This window comes from Danaus plexippus (genome assembly GCF_018135715.1).
Source record: "Danaus plexippus chromosome 13 unlocalized genomic scaffold, MEX_DaPlex mxdp_15, whole genome shotgun sequence".
Classification (NCBI taxonomy): domain Eukaryota; kingdom Metazoa; phylum Arthropoda; class Insecta; order Lepidoptera; family Nymphalidae; genus Danaus; species Danaus plexippus.
This window is the reverse complement of record NW_026869849.1, coordinates 3250322-3271218: the sequence shown is the minus strand read 5'-3', so window position 1 is coordinate 3271218 and position 20897 is coordinate 3250322. Positions and strand designations below refer to the sequence as shown.

General features: G+C 29.2%; 1 protein-coding gene across 7 annotated transcripts in view; it reads right to left on the bottom strand.

Annotated features, from left to right (window-relative positions):
- Positions 1-17264, bottom strand: part of LOC116770067 (kazrin) — a 64162-nt gene extending 46898 nt beyond the window's left edge. For all 7 annotated transcript variants that reach the window (XM_061527836.1, XM_061527839.1, XM_061527837.1 and 4 more), the window contains exon 1: positions 17090-17264. The gene's annotated coding sequence lies outside the window, so the exon portion shown is untranslated. The remainder of the gene's footprint in view (positions 1-17089) is intronic.
- Between the last annotated feature and the right edge of the window lie 3633 nt (positions 17265-20897).

Below are 20897 nucleotides of genomic sequence, written 5' to 3'. Positions count from 1 at the left end.
AAACAGCCTATTACATCGCTCGGAGACGATCTTACACTTAATTCTAAGCTTTAAAAGGAAACCAACAGTTATGGTTAGTCATTTAAAATGTAAATACAGACGGCCTCTCTATTTACTACTGAAACATCACAGATAAACAATTTTTTAAATTGGTAATTGATAATTTAAAAAATTGTTTATCTGTAATGGTCAAGTATCATAAAAATACGTTTCGTTTTTTCTTGTTAATAACAAATAATTATTGACAATTTAATTTTAATTTTAGAAATGAAGATATTTTTTTTTTTTTATTTAAACATAATCCTAGCAGCTGTTTCTGGAACTGTCGCTTTATTTAAGATCAATTTGATGTTTCGTAGCTGTGCGGTAAAAAAGGTTTCTGATAATCTGTGGAGAATTTTCCGGTTAAATTGTACCGTTTGTTATTTTAAAATTAAGGTATAAGTACACACTTGGTATTATTGAGACATAAGCAATTCTACCCGTTGTAATTTTTAGTTACGGTTCACAATAATATGATACCAAAATTTTTATAAGAGCCTTTTACGATCTCTTTAATCTTATTAGATTTATGTAAATTAATAATCAATCTACCCCATCTTACCCGTCCTTAACATTATATTATTTTTTTAATATCTTCAACCCATTATACATAGAGGTGTATAATTTAAAAACAGACAAAATTTTATTAAACTTTCCAAAAAGGTTAGATTTATTTTACCACAGATAATTATAGATTTTAAATGACTTAAACGCATGCTAGGACTGTAGCTTAAAACAAAATTGATAACATATCTCTAACTTTTCAATTATTTTCAGAGTTCTCAAGGGATAAATGTATTTTTTTTTTGCAGATATATAGTTTGTTGACCTGAGTTATTTTTTTCCAGACGACCGACAATATTGATATGGGTAAGAGGAACTGAATATTTATAGTCTCGTGAAAATACACTCGGAACTAAAAATAATAGGTTCCCGTTTCTTTTTATCTTTATAAAAAACTTTGTTTTGTTGATAATAGTTTTAATAAAACTATATTTATCTGATTTAATGGAGAATTTAATAAAAGTATGCTGTTTTTTATTCGACAATCATTACTTTGCAGTAACCATGGTCACGGGCACATCTGATATATCATTAATACTTATACGCTTATATATTGAAACGAAGAAAAAATCATTTTCTAATTGTATTTTAAATAAGATGTTTTGAAAGTGATCGAGTATAATATAAGTGATATTTTCATAAATCTTAATAGTTATATAGCTTGTATATAATAACTATATACACATTTATTTCTACTAAACAAACGCCTTTTGTTTAAAACATTCAACAATTTGACATTATAAGCCTGAAACATTCCCTTTTGTCAAAGTTAATTATACCCAAAACTTTCAGTAACAAACAAACTTACATACATTCGTGTGAATAGAATAAATAATTATATAATAAAGATCCCAAACAGTTTCCATCTCAGTGAGTGTGTGATTCACAATGAACTCTCGAAACCATTTAAATATTAAAGTTCATTTCAAACGGCACCCATTTGCACATCGCTTATAATTAAAATTCACATTACGTAGGCAATTAGTGATGTTTAACTCTTGGAGCTAAAAATACATTTTAAGGTCAGAATTTTGTATTCGACAACCAAAACGGGAAAGTTTGTTTTGATTTAAATTTATAATGCTACTTTTTGAATGCTTGGAAAATCATCATGGTTTGGTTTCGTCATTTAGATGGCGGTTTCATTACTACCGCTTTTGATATAAAATAACAATTCGACAGAATAACGAATACGATTTTTAATGTAAATTAAAATTTTCAGTATGGTTATGGAAAGTTTATAGGTTCACATATAAAAATCTTCCATATACGACCGGTCTGATAAGTATTAGCTGGCATCGTCACACTGCAAACGGAGCGTTCACAGTTTTTTGCTCATAGAACTTCGCACGTTTTGACATTAAATGAGAAACGACCAACGACGCAAACTTGAGTTTACCCTACTAATGATATAGAGAGTGGCTGCTAATATTATAATCATCGCCATAATTAAACCTTTCTTACTTTCATCCATTATTGTACAAATATGTATATATCAGTCATGTTGCTGGAATTAATATATTTTGACCTTTTTTAAATTAAAAAATTTTTCTAATTTTGCATAACTACAACATTAAACATATATGCATTACAGCTGTTAAAAAGAAAATAGAAAAATAAAATTATAAAGATAATATTTAAACGTATGCAAAAAATACTTTGTAATTGATTTCAATAAGAACATTTTTAGTAAATCAGTACTTTTGAGTATAACAATTTCATTGTACTTGTAATAAAAGTCTAAGCAATACCATAACTTAACAAAACATTGCTTTTTCGAATGCTTAATTCGAAAAACTCTCTGTATCAGAGTCAAGATCAACTAAGACATTTTATTTTGTACGAAATCAAACTTTATATCTGATATACTAAAGTTTATATTCTTTTAAAACAAAAAAACATTTATTTTCTTAGTTTTTTATTGAAATGGACTTAAAAAAATATTATTCGCTCAATTTAAACTACTAAATAAGCTGTTCGTTGTTTTACAGATTACAAAATACACTTTTTAAAGTTATCGTTTTATTTTTATCCAATTTACAATTTAATTTAAAACTCTGACTATTCGTGCCCTTGTCTCAAGTAAATGAACGTTTTTAAAAATATTTTATACAAAGCCTTTTAGAGACAAAGAATAATAATACTCGGGAATACTGGCAGCACCTCAAAGAACAGTGACTGTTAATATAACCGTTTCTCAAGGCTAGAAGCCATAAACATGAAAATATAATGAACTTGTAAAAATTAAAATGTTCCATACAAAATGGAAAAACATTTGCTGGTTGCAGTTGTAGAATCACTTGCCATTTTCTAATAACATTCGATAATTGACCAGGTGATTTCAACCGCAGATTTTTATTTGGTTGCGTCGCATGTATGTCATTATATTTTTTTTTATATAAATAAATAAAATATATAAGATTAATTTCAAATTGTCGGCTATTTATAAATAAAGATTTCTAAGTTAAAGCTCTCTAAACGTAGATCACAGATTTAATATAGCCGTGCTTGACTAGCGTAATACGATTCACTGAACAGCATAATCAAAATGAAGAATGATTCAGATTACATTTAATAATTGAAAGAATCAATACTCTCGGATTAATTTCCTCTGTCTTATCCATTTATTCACTTTAAATTTTTAAAATACCCATAGCAGCTGTTGCAGAAACACCTGGATTAACCCACTAATGTCGTCTTATGGAGTTAGGTTCATTATTAACTATCAGCCATCATGTAACAAATACATTCGTAACTATTACAGTACCTTTAGTAATTTACGTCTCCTGAATAGCACAGCTCTCTTACATAGTTCTGTTATAAACTGTTACAAAGACCTTAACACACAATTAGCTGCAGCCCAAACGATTATACTAATTTCTTGGAAACACTAAATGTTAATGCTTTTAACTGACTAAATAAACTTTACCAACATAACGCTATAAAGGGAAGTTTTTATTAATTATTTAGTTTTGTTGATCCTTAATGATTCTTCATCATAAATCATAGTTATTTGAAACCATATAATATAAAACATGTAAATTATACACAGATACAGCATTAATGATAATAATTTACAAGTTTTTGGTAGTGAAAATTACTAAAATTACACTTTATTTAAAATACATTCTTTGAAATAAAATATTTCTCAAATTCCTATATTTTTAAAATCGACTTTGATGTTCTAAGTTTGTTACCGGGCATATTATTTTTGACAAGTAAAATATCTGGCCATCATTAAAATGAGCGCATTCAACATTTCTGAACGTAAAATACATGTTAACAATAAAAAATACCTTTCATTATTTATACAAATTTATGTAAACTTATTTTAGATTGAAAGGTCGTATCTTTTTATTTTTTCGTTGTATTTATTTTTATAGTTGTAATATATTTTTTCCATGATTATGACTATTTTATTTATAATTTCACATAAAAACATATAACTATTATAGCAGGTCAATGTCTATTATCAGCACGGTCTATTCTAGTCTATTATCATTATAAGCACGGAATAATAGCTATTGGTACTTTGTTGTACATTTTTTTAATTTTTCATGCAATTTTGACGCAAAGTAACACATGAAAATATAATCTCACAATCAAAATATAAAATATACATACCCATTGTTATGATAATGTGTTGTAAACCAAGCCATTCAAACAATCAACCAAATATCTCTAATCTGACAAATCAATAGAGATACTATCAAAAATTTGTTTTTAAAATCTAAATTTAAATAACAACTGAAATTTAAAGAACATATTTTTATTGTAAATGTAATGTCATATTTTTATTATTTTCGACATTTTCTGAAAGGATAGCATTAATAATGGAAGTTCTCATCAAATCCAAGCTCGAAGTAAAACAAGCTGACTGCATTCAGAGTAACGTGACACCAAAGGCATCACATTCAATATTATCAGCACGGAACAACTGCAGACTGTGATTCAAACCCGTTTCGAAACAAATCCTTTATAATGTCGTTCAATGTCCAAGATGCATGCTGGTTTTATGCGTTTCTATTGTGGCTTACCGGACACCAGAACTGCAAACTAGTTCAAAATGTGAATACGAAACCGCTTAGAATATTATTTCGTTGTTATATAATATAGTTTTAATATAAATTTTTATTGTTGTATCGAATATATTTTCGCAAATTCGAAATTCGAAATTCGAAAATTCGAAAAATATATTTTCGAAAATAAACAATAGTTAAAGTAAGTTTTAAATAGAACTTCAACGTCCAATGTAAAAATAGGGTTTGACTCACAGCTATTGATTTTATATGTAAAACATAGCATTTTATAAGAAAATATACTTTAGGTATTGGGACCATATATAACATAGGTACACGGGGTCGTTACATAGGTAATTGAATTGGTTTGCGTGTACGAAATATTTCATCGGCAGTAGACTTGTTTGTTGAAGAAATTTTCGTTGACACGGGTCGCCCGGCTGTAGGCGCTTTGAATTTATAACATATAAACACATTTACCGCTCATTGCCCCCAGGCATATAATATAGAAACTCCAAACCTCTTCACACCACATCGAACGCCCATAATATAATTTTTGGTAACGGAAATAAGTCTAGACATTCGGGAAATTTACTTTCCGAAAGCGTCTGCTAAACATGAATTTTTTATTTCTTTCCTCCGAATTCGAAAGCGAAAATTTAAATGGTGACGTATTAAGTTTTTCCAGCGACTACGTCTGCTTTGAGGTCATTCATATCCAAGAACGGTCCTTTATATATATAAAGGGCATTCTATGGCTTTTTATACGTGAAGAACGTGAAAATTTCACGACTCTAAAGATGGAAGCTTCAAACCGTAATAATAAACAGGCACACCATCTTATTTTTATTACCACACCCATATTTTCAGTTAATATACTATAATATAAATACACTTTTGCTCTCTCTGATTTATCATTCCGTGCCAATACACATTTCCGAGGTTTTATAATAACACATTATTTTTGTTTTTATTCATATTTTTTTATATTACTTCTATCCTTTTATTTCTTCTCTATAGTTATTAATCTACAACTGAACCGAACATTTGGGTTCTGCTATGATATTCTTATTACATAGACCATACATATGGAAAAATTCAAAAATGCCTCATACTTTAATAATAATATATCCTAGATAAGAATAAAATATTTAAACAACCATATCAAATAATTAGCACACTATAATATAATAAATTGAGATTCAACCAGACCATAGCTCTCACCAGACAAAAATACATAACAACACGATATTGGAAAAACATTTAATTGCAAAAACGTTATAATAAAATTTTGATTCAAAACGTATAAATATTCTCAAACAATGGAAAAATAAATTTCTAATTAGATAATTTAAAATAAAAGACTTAACGAGAGCGACAAATATACAAGCTTTATGATCTTTTTACAACATTAAACATAATGGACATAAATATATTCCTACTGTTAATGCTAAAATAATTTACTTTAATATAAAAGAAGAGAATTTCCCTAGAGGGCTATTTCATAAGGGCTATTGTGACCAATTGCCTTGAAAATAGCAAACAATTTCGCTGTCGAATTTGTTTTGTATCAAACCATTTTATATACAGTGGGTGATATCACAAGATCACATATGTAGGTAAAAAACTATATTATTGTGAGCTTATCTTGTGGACCATCTTAAAAAAGATTGTTTATTAATCAACATTTAAATATAAAAATTGATCATTAATACTTCAAAACCGATAAGTAAATGAAATGAGTTCGACTTAAATATTTAAGTTATTGGAAAAACATGAATACAGATTGTCACTACTTGGAATATAATATTATTAAGACTATATATACTGAATAAAGTACGTAGTTACGAGTGTACAGTTCCAGTTTTGTACAGACAGAATAATTTTTAGTCTATCTCAAGTATCGTATATTGAAATCATGAAATTTGAATCTCAAATGTATTGTAGTCATGCTCTTTGTCGCCTATAATAGAGTATGAATCCGTCGCCAGTACTGAGCAAACAAGAGCAAGTGCTTTGCAATATTGTATACGGCACCTATTTACATAATGTCTGTTGTGAGATAAGATCCCAATAGATAGACTATGAAGGGTTTCAAAGTTATTATATATTTACATGTACATGTACTAGGGTTTTGAAAAAGGCTGTAAGACTTCATCTATACGTAAAAATAAAAAGAAAACTCAATCTTCAGTACTCTTAACAACATTCCGCTAATTCTTAAGTTAGAAAAGTGGATAGCAATTTGCACTTCTCTGGTAACCTCTACTCGACCGCGAGGCAGATACTGTCAACAGCAGACTTAGAATTCAATGGAATAACTGACTTGACTGTAAAACTTAGTAATTAAAATCGACGCAAATAAAATCCTTTTAACAAGAAAATGTGATCAATTACCGCGGTTAATAATAAATAAAGCGAATACGTTCCTCAATTTTACTGAAAGTATGAATTTCTTAACTAAACATAATTGAAATTTCTACAACTTTGTAAAGTATTCGCAATGTAAAAAAAAAATCAATCGAATCAGGGCTTTGTACTCTTCCGTAGTCGCAACGCTTCAGGGGAAACGACTAGCGAATTATTTCGAACGATCTTTAGATATATGCAAACATTTTCATCTCAGCAAACATTCACATATTTGCTATCCAAATTTTTACGAGAGTTCCTCTTATGATTTATTACATTCTAAATATAATCAATCAAGTTTTGTTTAGGTACGTGATTTGCATGTTTTAACAAAACTTAAGGACACATTGAAAGTACACTCAGAAGCCATTTAAGATATTTTTGTTACACATTATACGAACTTTCATTCTTAGAATGTTTCGACTATGGTCTTTATATTCACTACTTTCATCTACCACAACAGCATTCGATTCGATTGCAAGTAAAAATGTACTTATAGATTTAAGGTTGTGGTTTAAAAACAGTAATAACTCTTTGGTTTGAAAAGCCTTTATAAGAGAAATAAATGTTCGAACAACGCCGAACTGATGGTCAATGAGAAATTAGGCATTTTTTTAAATGCGTGTTATCTATAGAAATTGCTATCTATAGAAATCTATAGGAATCGTTCTAAATCGTAATAATTTATCTATCAACTATTTTTATCTAATGTCACTTTATTAATGATTTTCAGCATTTTTCACGTTTTAAAGATGCTAATATTTTTTTATAATAATATTAAACTATTTAAGATATAATTTACATTATCTTATGTCTTAGAGAAGTTTTATTTATATTGCATTGTGAAGATATATACTACATGTTCTAAGTTACAGAAGGTATGATTAACAAATCGTTAAGATGAATTAAATTAAAAAAAAAACAAAAAACGTTAATCGACACAAACACGACTCGAAGCGATGACATCCCAATATTGCCTCCCAGTCACTTTCGCTAATTAATCTATTGTGCTCTCACTCGAGACGTCGAAATTAAAACGTCTATCTTCGTTCCAGTACATTATTTCTTTTTTAATGTCTCAGTCAATTAATCATGAAACATTGTTTGTAAAATCGTACTATTAGTAATTGCGGTTGCGGTTACTTAAGGAAAAAAGCAATAAAACAAGAACCACAACGTCCCACTGGCTTTTATGGATTCAACTACATTAATTTCAAACGTTTGAAATTTAGCATCTGCTTACTTAATTTCGCAATATGTCATAATTACTTCATTGTATACGATTTTGTATTTGTTTTTCTAAACTTTTTTCTATAAAATTATTGTTTTGTAACACAAATATTAGTAAACGTGTTTGTATATATTATCTTTTTGTCCATTGAACTTTCATAATATTTTTTCCGATGTAAAAAAAAGGGAAACAGAGTTATGATATAAAAAGGGGGATGCTACACATAACAGATCATAAAGACAATATGTTTGTAATATACGTATAGGTCTTTGATATCTAGTCCATTTAATGAAATTATATTGAAGTAAAATATATAAGAAATAGAGGCTTATGATTACCTTTTTTTGATATACCCTCTCCTCTACATTACAATATATTTAGGTATTATTATACTATACATTTCAAAAAAACGTATATTTTTTTTAATACAAAGCAATGAAGAAGAAGATATGAATATATAATTTTATTATTAAGAAAATAATCCCATTATAAAAATTAAAGGGTTCATGCTATTAGAAAAAGCCTTTTTCTTCAGCGGTCCCTCGACGACGCTCGGAGCAAATTATTAGTTCTCGCCCTAAACCTAATATACAGTCATACATTTTTTTTACTTTCTATTTCAGGTACATTTTATTATATAAATTTACAATTTATTTAACAGTTTTCACATTAACATTCATATATATATATATATATATATATATATATATATTTATTTATTTCATATAATATAAACCCCTACGAAATACTGATAAAATAAAATGCCGACCCAGTTTATCTTGCCTTGTATTGCATTTGCTTAGTAACGTTGGGGTGCATTAGAGGGGTGTGTATCGATTCGACCTCACCCTCCGCCATCCTTTCATTACACTTGCAATACTTGCCTCACATTGAACATTGTTTTAATGTTGCCTTTCTATTACGAATTCCCGAAGCACAGACCCATCCGTAAACAACGTACTCATATATATGAATTTGATACAAATTTATATATTGAATAAACTACATCAAATATTATATAGAACTTTGTTTCTATATCTAAATATTTTTTTATATAAATTAATTTTAATTTTGATATCTAATCCAAGATTTAACTTTTTATATGTACATCTATCAGATTCTGACAGAGCCATTATATAACAACGTTCCATTAACTTATTATTCTAAATATAGACTTTAAACTACCAGTAATGGACGACAATACGTATCACAATTGTAGGAACCTGCTGCTCCATTCAGTTTCACATCTAATAAATCAAACCTCTAACACCTCCTAGGGATGCTCGCGAAATTAAATTAAAAATATATGTATAATTTCTATAAAATTATTAGCATATTAAAACTTGCTAGCTTTTTCACGAGCATGAAGGTGAATCCTACCAAAAATTTCACTTAGTAAAATATCTTGTAAATATTTAAATAAAGCCTAACGTCAGACTCTGAAACATCTTCTCCATTTATACATATTACTAAATGAGGTATAGAGTAATAAAAAGCAGACAAATAATAATTCTCATTCATAATCCTTACTTGTTGATCTTATATAATCAACCACTTCAAAAGCTACAACAGTTTTTGTTTCGTCTTCCATTTTGATACGACTTCATAGAAAATGAAATCAAAAAACATTAAATACAAAAAGTGGGTTACGCGACAAAGGCTTCCTAATCGAAGGAAACATGAAACTTAAGCACTGTGCTCTAACATAATCCGTTGACGACATAGCACTTTCACCGCTAACTTGACACTTAATACCGACGTTTAAAATATTATCTTTCTTATACAATCCGCTGAGTAGTTTCCAGTGACATTTACGGTAAATAATCCAGGATCATTGGTTTTTATTACCAAATTACCCAAACAAACAGAGTAATGATAGTTGAATCAAATCTTATGATCAAAATTCTTTCAATATTTCATATTACTGAATCGATAATAGTTTAAATTGAAAATGGTGAAAAATCGAATTTGAATTTTTTTTTTTTCTGTTACCCAACTACAATAAAAGGATTCGTTTGTGTTTATAACTTTGTCATTATATATTTCCAATTCACTGCTGTTAAAACATGATTAATAATATATTATCAATGTTTCATATAACGACAAATACATGTATAAAATGTAAATGTAAAGCAAATTAAAGGGACAGCCCTGTTTATCGATCGTGGGGTCAGAGCGGTCGAGGCATTCAGCAATACACTACATCAAAGAGACATTTAGAACATTATCAATATATATAGATATGTTATAGTAAAAACACTATCATTTTAAATTACTCACGCTCAGTGAACATAACATTAAGCGTACACCCCAAATGGATTTACCTTTTATTCATCATGTTTCGTTAGTCATAAGTAATATGTTAAATATAGTTGACATATTTTATATTACTTTCTGTTTTATAACAATTTAAAATTCTTTATTAAATTTAAATTGACTATACATTAAACTAAACGATAGTCAATTGAGAAACCAAGACCTTTTGACATTCACGAAAATATCAGATGAAGAAAGACTTCAAATACAATCAAACAATTAACGTCATAAACCGATATCCAAAGTCAGATTCCATTGTAGTCCCGACTGGTGATGCAAATAGCATTTCTATACAGCTTATCTCGTTTCAGTTTAAAGGCAGCTGATAGGTATTGAAGATGCGGGCGATCATGAACAATTTAGTGAACAATGCGTGTTCCAATTGCAACAAAGTACTAAGTTCCGTAATGCCCCACCTACATTAAGAGCAAGAATTTGAATAGTGCCTCACATTCGATCCATACATCATATATTTATGTTTGTTTAAATTAATAATCTGTAACATTAATTTCATATTCGTATACAAACATGTAAATGTATTAGATATTTAAATTTTCATAAACAAAACAGCACCTGTAAATTAATATAAATATATACATTTTACTCGTAAATAAATCCTTTAATTAAGCGTATTTGGTACAACAAAGCGATTGTTATAATCACGGATTCTAATTACCTGGTATCAGATATCGATGTCTAAAATACTAAATTAGGCTTAATTTTCACCTGTCATCACATTACCATCGAAACATCGGTAGCATTTTGAACCGCACTAAATCCATTATAGCATGGAGGTCGTCTATGTAATACTTGTGGGTATGTCACATCAATTTAGTTGGTTAGTTTCTCTTACACATGGTCCGGACCCCGGATTGGATATTGAATTGATATAATTTTTCTGCATATAGGTACTTCAGAAACTAACTTTATTTTCGATAATGACAAAGTCGGGTTCATAAGAGATAATAACATTTATTTCTTTGAGACATGCAAACTTTCTCATCTATAAAATTAGTCTCATTCAAAAACTTACTTGGACATTTAAAGTACACGAAAATAATTTCTTTAGTTTCTATTTTTAATGTCTTATGTACTATGAAAATAATGCTCCTTATCATAATCTTCGTATTTATAATATTATAATAAATTCTGTGTGATTTATGTGCCTCTATTGTGTGATTCTTTGCCTGTGTGTGTGAGTATGCGCGTGTGTGCTGTTGATATAGTCCAAGTAACAGACAAAAATACCGATCATACAAGGCGACGCATAAATTTGATGTATTCGATTCCGTCGGAAAAACCCAGTTAATTAATTCCTATGATAACTGACATTAACACGTACAGAGTCACACCTATTGTTTGTGATAATGATGGAAATTGACGACAAGATCAACAGACAATACACGAAATGGTGTCACGTAATGCCGGATGTCGTGCGACAGTCTATGTCATGCGATGTCACCTAAATAATACATTTTTAATTAGCACCGATAAGTACCGTCCTAATATGCTATTCAATATTACTAAGTAATAAACAAACAATCTCATGGATATTTTTTGATATTGTTTAAGCCATAAACATTTCTTATTTACGCATAATATAAATGTAAATTTTATGCATGAAACGCGCTCCAAAACCAAGTCACTAATAATTTCCGGAGTCATTCACATCGAATTTCTTAAACATGCCGAAATATTGATATAGAAAATTATTTTCTACATCAAAAATGTATTATTAGTGCCACAAATATTATGAAGCTGTTTAAAATTATAATAATGTTAAGTGTACTTTATTGTTAGTAATACGTAATAGTTAGTTTACTATTTAGTAATCTCTAATAATGATACACATATAATGAAAGTGGGAAGAAATACTAATATTTTCCGCTAACTGATGTCTATAATATAAATCGAATAGAATTCTGTTCTATAACTAGCTACTAAGACGTGATGAAGTAAACTATAAGACAACATGTTTATGAGGTCACAAATGATAACTCACGAATTATATCATCTTCAATTCTTTCATGTCTTTGGAAATTTAGTTTAAATATTGTATATCTTTTGATACATTTTCGACACGGCATGAAGTTCTTATTTCAAATTAAATTCTATAGTATACAACAATTTTAAGACCAGGTTTAATAAAAAGGTTAAAATAAAATTTATAGCTGGCAAGAAAAATAAACCACCACAACTTCCAGCTAATAATAATTTTTAAGTAAATCCTGAGTCGGTATCAAAAGCCCCGTACCAATATTTTCTGAGTTACAGCAATGTAAAATACGTTTAAAACGCCTGTAATGTCTCCGGAGATAAAACTTTTTCAATTTTCATTCAAATACCAACTTGACGGTACTTAAAACAAAAAATATTGCCCAATACAGCGGATATACTCTCTGTGACTTTAAAATATTTCCTGTATATTACAACTCACATAGAAGCCACAATTGACTGGGAATTGCAAAACTTTTTTATATTATGATAACCTATTTAAGCACACTGAATTTCATATCATTATTAAAAGTTTGCATATATCTATCTTAAAACTGTAAATCCATGTTAGCTTTAACATTATAATCAATAAGAAAGTTGCCCTATAAAGGTGTAAATCATCTTAAGCCATCAATACATTTCGCGACAGTCACTTCAACCTGTAAGATGGCCCCTTTATTTGCTTGCGCGTCGACCCGCTCCCTCCCCACACGAAGGAAGATAAATTGGAGTCACTGTCGACCATTACCGTTTTGTAACACGATATCACTTTAGAATGCGACGGAATAAACCTTACCCTGGTAGGGATCAGATTATTACTGCGGCTAAATTAGACGAATGTTAAAGGTTAATAGTGATTAATGATAATCGGCTTATTCCTACCAGGAAATTGACTGTAATAATATTTGCTGTATGCTTATCTGTTGCGTTTCCTGATTATATATAAAATATATACCCACAAGAAAGACTCCTTTTTAATGATTAGCCATATATTTTCTGCAAATATAAGGTTGAGTTAAATAAATTGAATTCAAATTTTACGATATTAGTACGAGTAAGTTAACTTTTATTTCTTTGTTACTCTTAAATTTTATATGAAAATAATTAATTATTTTTAGTACTAATTAAAATATGTTTTATCTGACGTAACTAAAATGTCATGGCCCACTTTGAAAGCCTTTCATAGAATTTGGAGAATTGGAGCGCGCTTCTAGACGATGTCCTCTGACCTCTAACTAAAATGAGAAAAGGTTAAGCAATTTTCCGAACTATATTATTATAGCCACAATTAAATCTCTGCATTATACTTTCAATCCATAAATAGTAAACAAAAAAATATATGAATAAATATAAAATGTACTTTGCCTATTAGTATATGTTTTAAACTTTAAACCAATGTAGAGTTTTTACTTGTTAAAGGCCAAATAAAAAAAGTGAGAATGAAAATTTGTACCAGCAAAATTCAAACCTGTGACCTTCGCAATAGGGTGTTCCAGTCACTTTGCGAATTGAACTATCGTGACCTGTCTCGAGTAGCTAAATTAACTATACGACGCGCAAATTTATAGGATGTTTATATAAAACTCACCCAAACGAGGCAAGACACGATAACATAATGGACAAGAGAGGCAAGAACTGGAACATGATACTACTGAGGTTTCAGATTCAAATTTTGTTCGTATCAATAAAGTCTTCACTAATATTATTCCAGTATTAAATTTTTGTACAAATACTTTAGCTATTTTAGAACTTTAATATATCAAAATCTAATAGAGTAAAACAGAATAGAATAAATAAATAAAATAACTGTAATATCTTATAAAAATAAACGTTACAAAGTATCTATTATATACAAATACTTTGAAATTACTCGCTACATTTATCAAGATACTTGAAAGGTATTGTGATGGATGTTTTTATTTAAACGGAGACACGCTTTGGGACGGTATTTACTTCAAAGGAGCTGTAATGGAAAGGGTATGAATATTATTTTATATAAGCATTCTTTACTCCCAGTGACTGTATGAAGGAAGGATACAAAAAGCAAAAATTACAATATCAAACGGCAAATGTTATTGTGCGGATTTCACTTACATAATTTTATTTGCCTTTTATGTTTATTTTACGATACGATATTTATATAAAGAAATTGTTATTCGATGAAATGAATAATATATATGTGTGGGTGTGTATTTATATATCTATATATGAGTTATATGTAACGTCAATTAAGGCCTAGAGTCCTGTCCGTATAGCTGCTCCCCGTAGAGACCACTGAAGCGCTGGAAACTTCTCTAACGACTTAGATTCATCACCGACTCGTACTGAAGATAACCATTTATATCTAGAATTGAATTACGTGGAATTTCCAATATATAGCGTATGAAATGTAACTGTTGTTTCTGTCGACATAACGTTTATGTTACGTAAAATTACTAAAACGTTTTTAAGTAAAACAAACGACTTTTTATAAATCAAATCACGTGACACATTTTTATTTTAATATATAATACCATTAAAAATCAACAATTCGAAATGCTTTGGTAAAAATAATTCCATTAATATATATAATAAAAAATACAAGACCCATCTAAGGGAATGGTCTCCTTATCGTAATAGGAGGCACTTGCTTCAATTTAAGCAGACCGTTCTAATTATATATGCATTGTAACATTCCCAAACGATCGTTCCTAGATCGTTTAATTTAGCCTCAGGTAGACGAATATCAAAAATTACAAATTTCAAGAATGCATTACTATTATATATTATTAGCTTTAATTTCTATAGAACATTTAAATATCCAATCATTTTCAACTTCTTGCAATATACTGAAACATTCACAGTTCGTGCAGCACTTTAGTTTTAAATGTAACACCAATTTCTAGATTGAAAATATTTCTAAGACTTCAGAATTGACATAACACATCTTAGTTAAACGACTTATATTTTTTTGCCATGGATGTGTAATACGGTCTAATATGTACATATTAAATATTGAAAACAGTCTAATGAGACCATACGTAAATGTATACTTAATTATTTATAGGAAAACTTGTTAATTCTAACTAATACTCACTAATTGGCAATATGGAGCAATAATCCCATCTACAAAGTTTCATTTGGCAAAGCGTAACATACTTAACCGTCTGCTCCGCGCCAAGATCGTCTATATATAGAAGGTTTTATGTTTGAGTAACAGAATCATTCAATTCCCAGGTATATAAACTAAAGCATTACCGTACAGTGCGGTGTGATGTAAGTTAATATATTATGTATCCGATAGAACACGCCTTGAACGATGAAGATGTCTTGGAAACTAAACAATCGAAAACTTCATTGAATTCGATAAAACTCGATTTATAAATATCCAGCTAAAAGTTGGAACAGGACGCAATTATCAGAATATATCAGAATAAAATATCAAAAAATAGTTTATATATAACAACGACAAAATAATACCGGTTTTAAACCTCGGCTTTAATCTTCGGAACATCTTAAATAACTCAAGCATTATACATACTAATTAATCTTTAAAGTTAACCGATAAATGTTATAGTAATTAACGTCACATCGTATAAAATGTTACAAAGTATGAACAAGTGGTCCGTACGATACACTCTAAAACTCAACCCTCGTAACCCACAAAGTTCCTTGATATATAAATCAAGGAACATATAAAAGAGCACAGGAATAATATAAAAGAGCACATCATTTTAATGCGGAGAGGCGCATGCAAATATATCTTCCAGGGACGCCCATCTCCATATAATAAAGCTCTTACATAGCAAACATCCAAGCGACTTCAATTTTAATTAAAAATATTTATTCATAAACAACCCTCTTAGTTTTTATTAATGTATCTTCAAATATTTCTATGAGACGTAATTTTTTTTTTATTTTAACCGCACTAATGTAATTATATTTTTTTCATTACTCTAGTAATGTAAAACATATGAATAGAAACGGCCCTATTTATTTTAGCATAAACGTGTTAGTGTAATTAAATAAGCAAACCTTATATTATGTATAAGTCAAAGTTTTTGCAAGCCATTTTACAAAATATAACTATATTCACCCAAAAACCTATTAATAATAACAAGGTCAGATGAACGAAAATGAGTTATGTTATTTTCTAGGCGGTAACATTCAGTTTTTATAGCTCCGAGTATAATCTTTGTTTATTATACCATAAAAATATAGCATATAAAATGAGTTAAATTAAAGTAACTTCTGGCGTCCTGCCGACGTTTTAGTGAATTTACTTAAAGCATATTATATTTACTGCCCTTGTGGAACAGTCTGGGACTTTACCCCATAAATAATTCCAACCCCACTTGTGATAGCGATTCCTTTGTCGCACTAGCAAAATATATATAATAAGTAATGTAACATACAAGCGAACTAACGACATGCAAGGCTTAAAAAGTCTTTGATCAATATTTGTGTCCTTGACATTCATATGACTCGCAATTGAGAACAATTGCTTTCATCTCGCCTACAAATATCCACCCACCTTATTTGCTGGAACAACTTCAGTAACACTTTCTTTAATCTGTACACACACTGACAATCCTGATTACCTTAACTATTGACAGGTAAAGACACTCAGCGTAGGATACGATTATAGCGTAAAGACTACGTAGCGACCGTAGCGGCTCGTAGCGGACCTGCGTAGCTCACGCGGCTAACTCGACTGGATGCCCCGCAGCCGACGCGAATACAGACTGTGGCACACAGTATAGGGAAAGAAATCCAATAATTATTTGCTCTGTGAAAAAAAATTCTCGCTCTTCATATATTAAACCATACATTTTTTTATGTGCAGTTTTTAAAATATATATATGTATATATAATGTTTTTTAAGAAATAATAAGCGCTATCGAATATAAAAACATAACACATTATAAGACTATTAAATTCATATTCCACTCATGAAGTTAACCGGAATATTTTAGTATGAAATTCAAGGGTTTGGATAAAATTTTATCATTATTGATAATATTCATGATATTCTGAGTTGTTTCGTTGGTCTGTGTATAAAGGAGTCTGTGTGTGCGCATGCGCTGGGTGACGTCATCGCGTCACAAAGGCCGGGGCACACGCTCCACGCCGCCCGTCCTGTGCATTAGAACTAAATCAAATACGAGATTTACGAAATAAGCTGCAATCGCCGCTTCTGGCTTCGACTTGTATAAATACAAAGTGAATTATTACTAGAACATTTCAATGAATTTTTTAAGACATAAAAACTTTGATTAAATATTGTTTTCGTGAACAAATGCTTTTTAAATCTGACACAAATATTGTTTTTAAAAATTAATGTCAAAACTTATTTCAACGCAGATATTTATATCAAAATTTTACAATTAGGTTAAGTTATCGTTGAAACTAGATCGAATTTACACAAGAAAGGATGAAGCATTCGATGATCAAGAGATAAGATAAAGGCGGAGTGTTCACAGTTAAAAATAACTACATATACACGTGTTAATATAAAATATGAGACTTATAGGTCTGTTTAACATAAAATTTATTAAAAAAAATAAGTTCTTATAGTCATAGGACAAAAATAGAAGAACTTTAATCCATTACATTTATTATGTTATATGCAGCCACAAATAAAACATATGTTTTTTTTACTAATAAATTTATGTTAATCACCTTAATCTAGTCAAAAATACGAATCACTCTATCTGTATATACATTATGTATGAATTATTTATAACACAATAATTGTGGTAGGCTGTTGTATTGATTTTATAATTTGTATAAAAGGCATGTGAAACGTGTCAATTAATTACATTGACGTGACGTTTCAACAAACAATCAATTATATTATCATTTAAAATCTATTACTGTTCATAGGTAAATAATTTAAAAATGTAATAATATATTTTTTTATTACCGCACAATTCAATATAGCTCCTTAATATTTTTCTTATTTTGTGGGGAAAAAAAATGGTTTTAATTTCTATGGTATCACTATTTTAATAATGTTAATAGATTCACACTCTTTATTAAATAGATAATCAATTAATGTCAACAAAATAATAATAAGTACATGAATTTGTTCTCTTTGTACATTAAGGAAGATTATATATATATATATATATATATATATATATATATTCCGTATCGCTAAATAAAGACTTGATCTTAAAAAACAGTTTTCCAAATATATTTTTTGAAAATTTTAAATATCCCTCGTTACCTTGTATCTAGTTTCATATAAAATTTTTTGCATATATTGATATAAAGATATCTTAAAATAGAAATTCAGCGATGGCTTTCATCAAGATTTAAAAAATGTATATAAAATAGTATGTTTCGGGTTATAATTTAATTCAATGTCAGATAAATATTTCTCGGTTTACCAGCTTGTTAACGTAAATGTCAAGCGCATTGAGAATTATATTATTTTCATTTAAGCTATGGCTTCATTCGCACTGAATTTGTGGAACATTTTTCCAATATCAACGTTTTCATTTGTACGATACATTTATTTTTATAAGACTTTTATTGGTCACAGTACATTTCACAATTGACATATTGGATGAGAAAAAACTAGCACTTCATCTATTCTTACATAAAATTTTACTGTCTCTTAAGTTAAATTCCGTTTTAAGCAGACTTTTAAGCAGTCTTTTGACAAATCGTTATTGAACGTCAGGTCGTGAATGTCACCTTTCTCTAACACTACATTTCCAACATTTTTGTCTCTCTCTGTGGTATTTTATCATCTTAAATTGATTCCATCGCCTGTTTATGAAATTATTGAAAAAAAAAAAACAAAAAATATATATAGCGGAAGTACCTTCATACAAATAATTCTTAATAATAAAATAAAAACATTCTTTAGATTCCAAGTGGATGTTATTATGAATTAAAATAATATTAAGTGATAGCAATGTTATCTTTGAGGCTCTAAATCGTTATTATGTCTAAAATTCCAAGAACGAGCAGGTATATTTCTGATCTGAGTGACTCACTGATCACTGACCAAACGGGCTTAAAATTAGAGCAATGACGTAGAAACTTAGCAGACAGGAATAAAAATTCTCGTCATATTTTAACATTTTTTGTCTTACAACCGTATGATTTGAACCTACGTATATGTAAGGATTTTAATATTGATCACAACCAATCGATAACATCTGGTGAACCTAAAAGAGTTAATTACAGACCTGATTGACAAGTCTACCTTTAATAAAAGAAGACCAGCATGTTTAAAATCCTCTCCATGTCCAAGTTATTATGAATCTGTATTTCGGTATTTGCAAAGCATTAAGTCAAAATATAATCTTAACAAGAGATCATGAATTGTACAAAACCATAATTTAATTAAAACGGAATTATATATTCTTTTTATTCCATTTTCATTGAATACTCTGTAAATAAAAGTCATGGAACAATGCTCCTAAAAGGAAAACATAAATCCATTAAGCGTAATGCTTAAAATATTTTAACACAATGCTGTGTTGTTTAAAAAAAAAAACGAGCATTTTCCATGACTCTTTTTATACATACAAGTCCTATGTATAAAAAGTTTGTTCTTAGAAAGTAACTTTCATTGTAGATTTGCTTTGATATCGACTTCTTTTTCATTACTCGCGCTATCAGCGACACTCTCGCGAAGCAAAACAATTCAGTTGATCCACATATCGTATATTACTACTAAACTAAGTTCTATAAGTTTCGTAACAAAAAGAAGGGAAAGTTTTCTCTCGGAGCCCTTTTATTTAGGGTTGTCGTCGCCCCTTTCTTTCTGCCCTTTGTGTCCCCTACACACCAATATGGCGCAAGCTATAAGCGATAACAAATGCGAATCAAAATTTGATTTATTTGAACATCATTTGAATTATTTTAACATACACATTTTCTAAACTAATATTTAATTTATTAGACATATATAAATACTTCTTGGATATGTCTTTATAACATATTAGTACCTATAACAAATGTATTATAAACATTTCTAATGCAACCTTTTCATTTAGTTCAACGCGTTAAAGCCTTTTACTTGTATCTGTTTTTATTTCATTTAAGCAATCTGTATAACGTTATTATCAATATGACCGAAGTGCTTTAAAAGGGATAAAGCATTGTTAGCATTCCAACGGGTCGCGAGTTTGAATCTGAGAAATAATAGATGGTAAACGCTGGCAAAACTCGTTTTGAAAGAGGGACAAAGTGAATTATTCTAGTGGTCGTGATAGTTTGATCCCCTCTCAGAAAAAGATAACAATAAATTCAATGTCTCATTTCGAGTATTAATAGTAATAAATCGATAGATAACTTAGGTCATAAATAACGAGGGAACT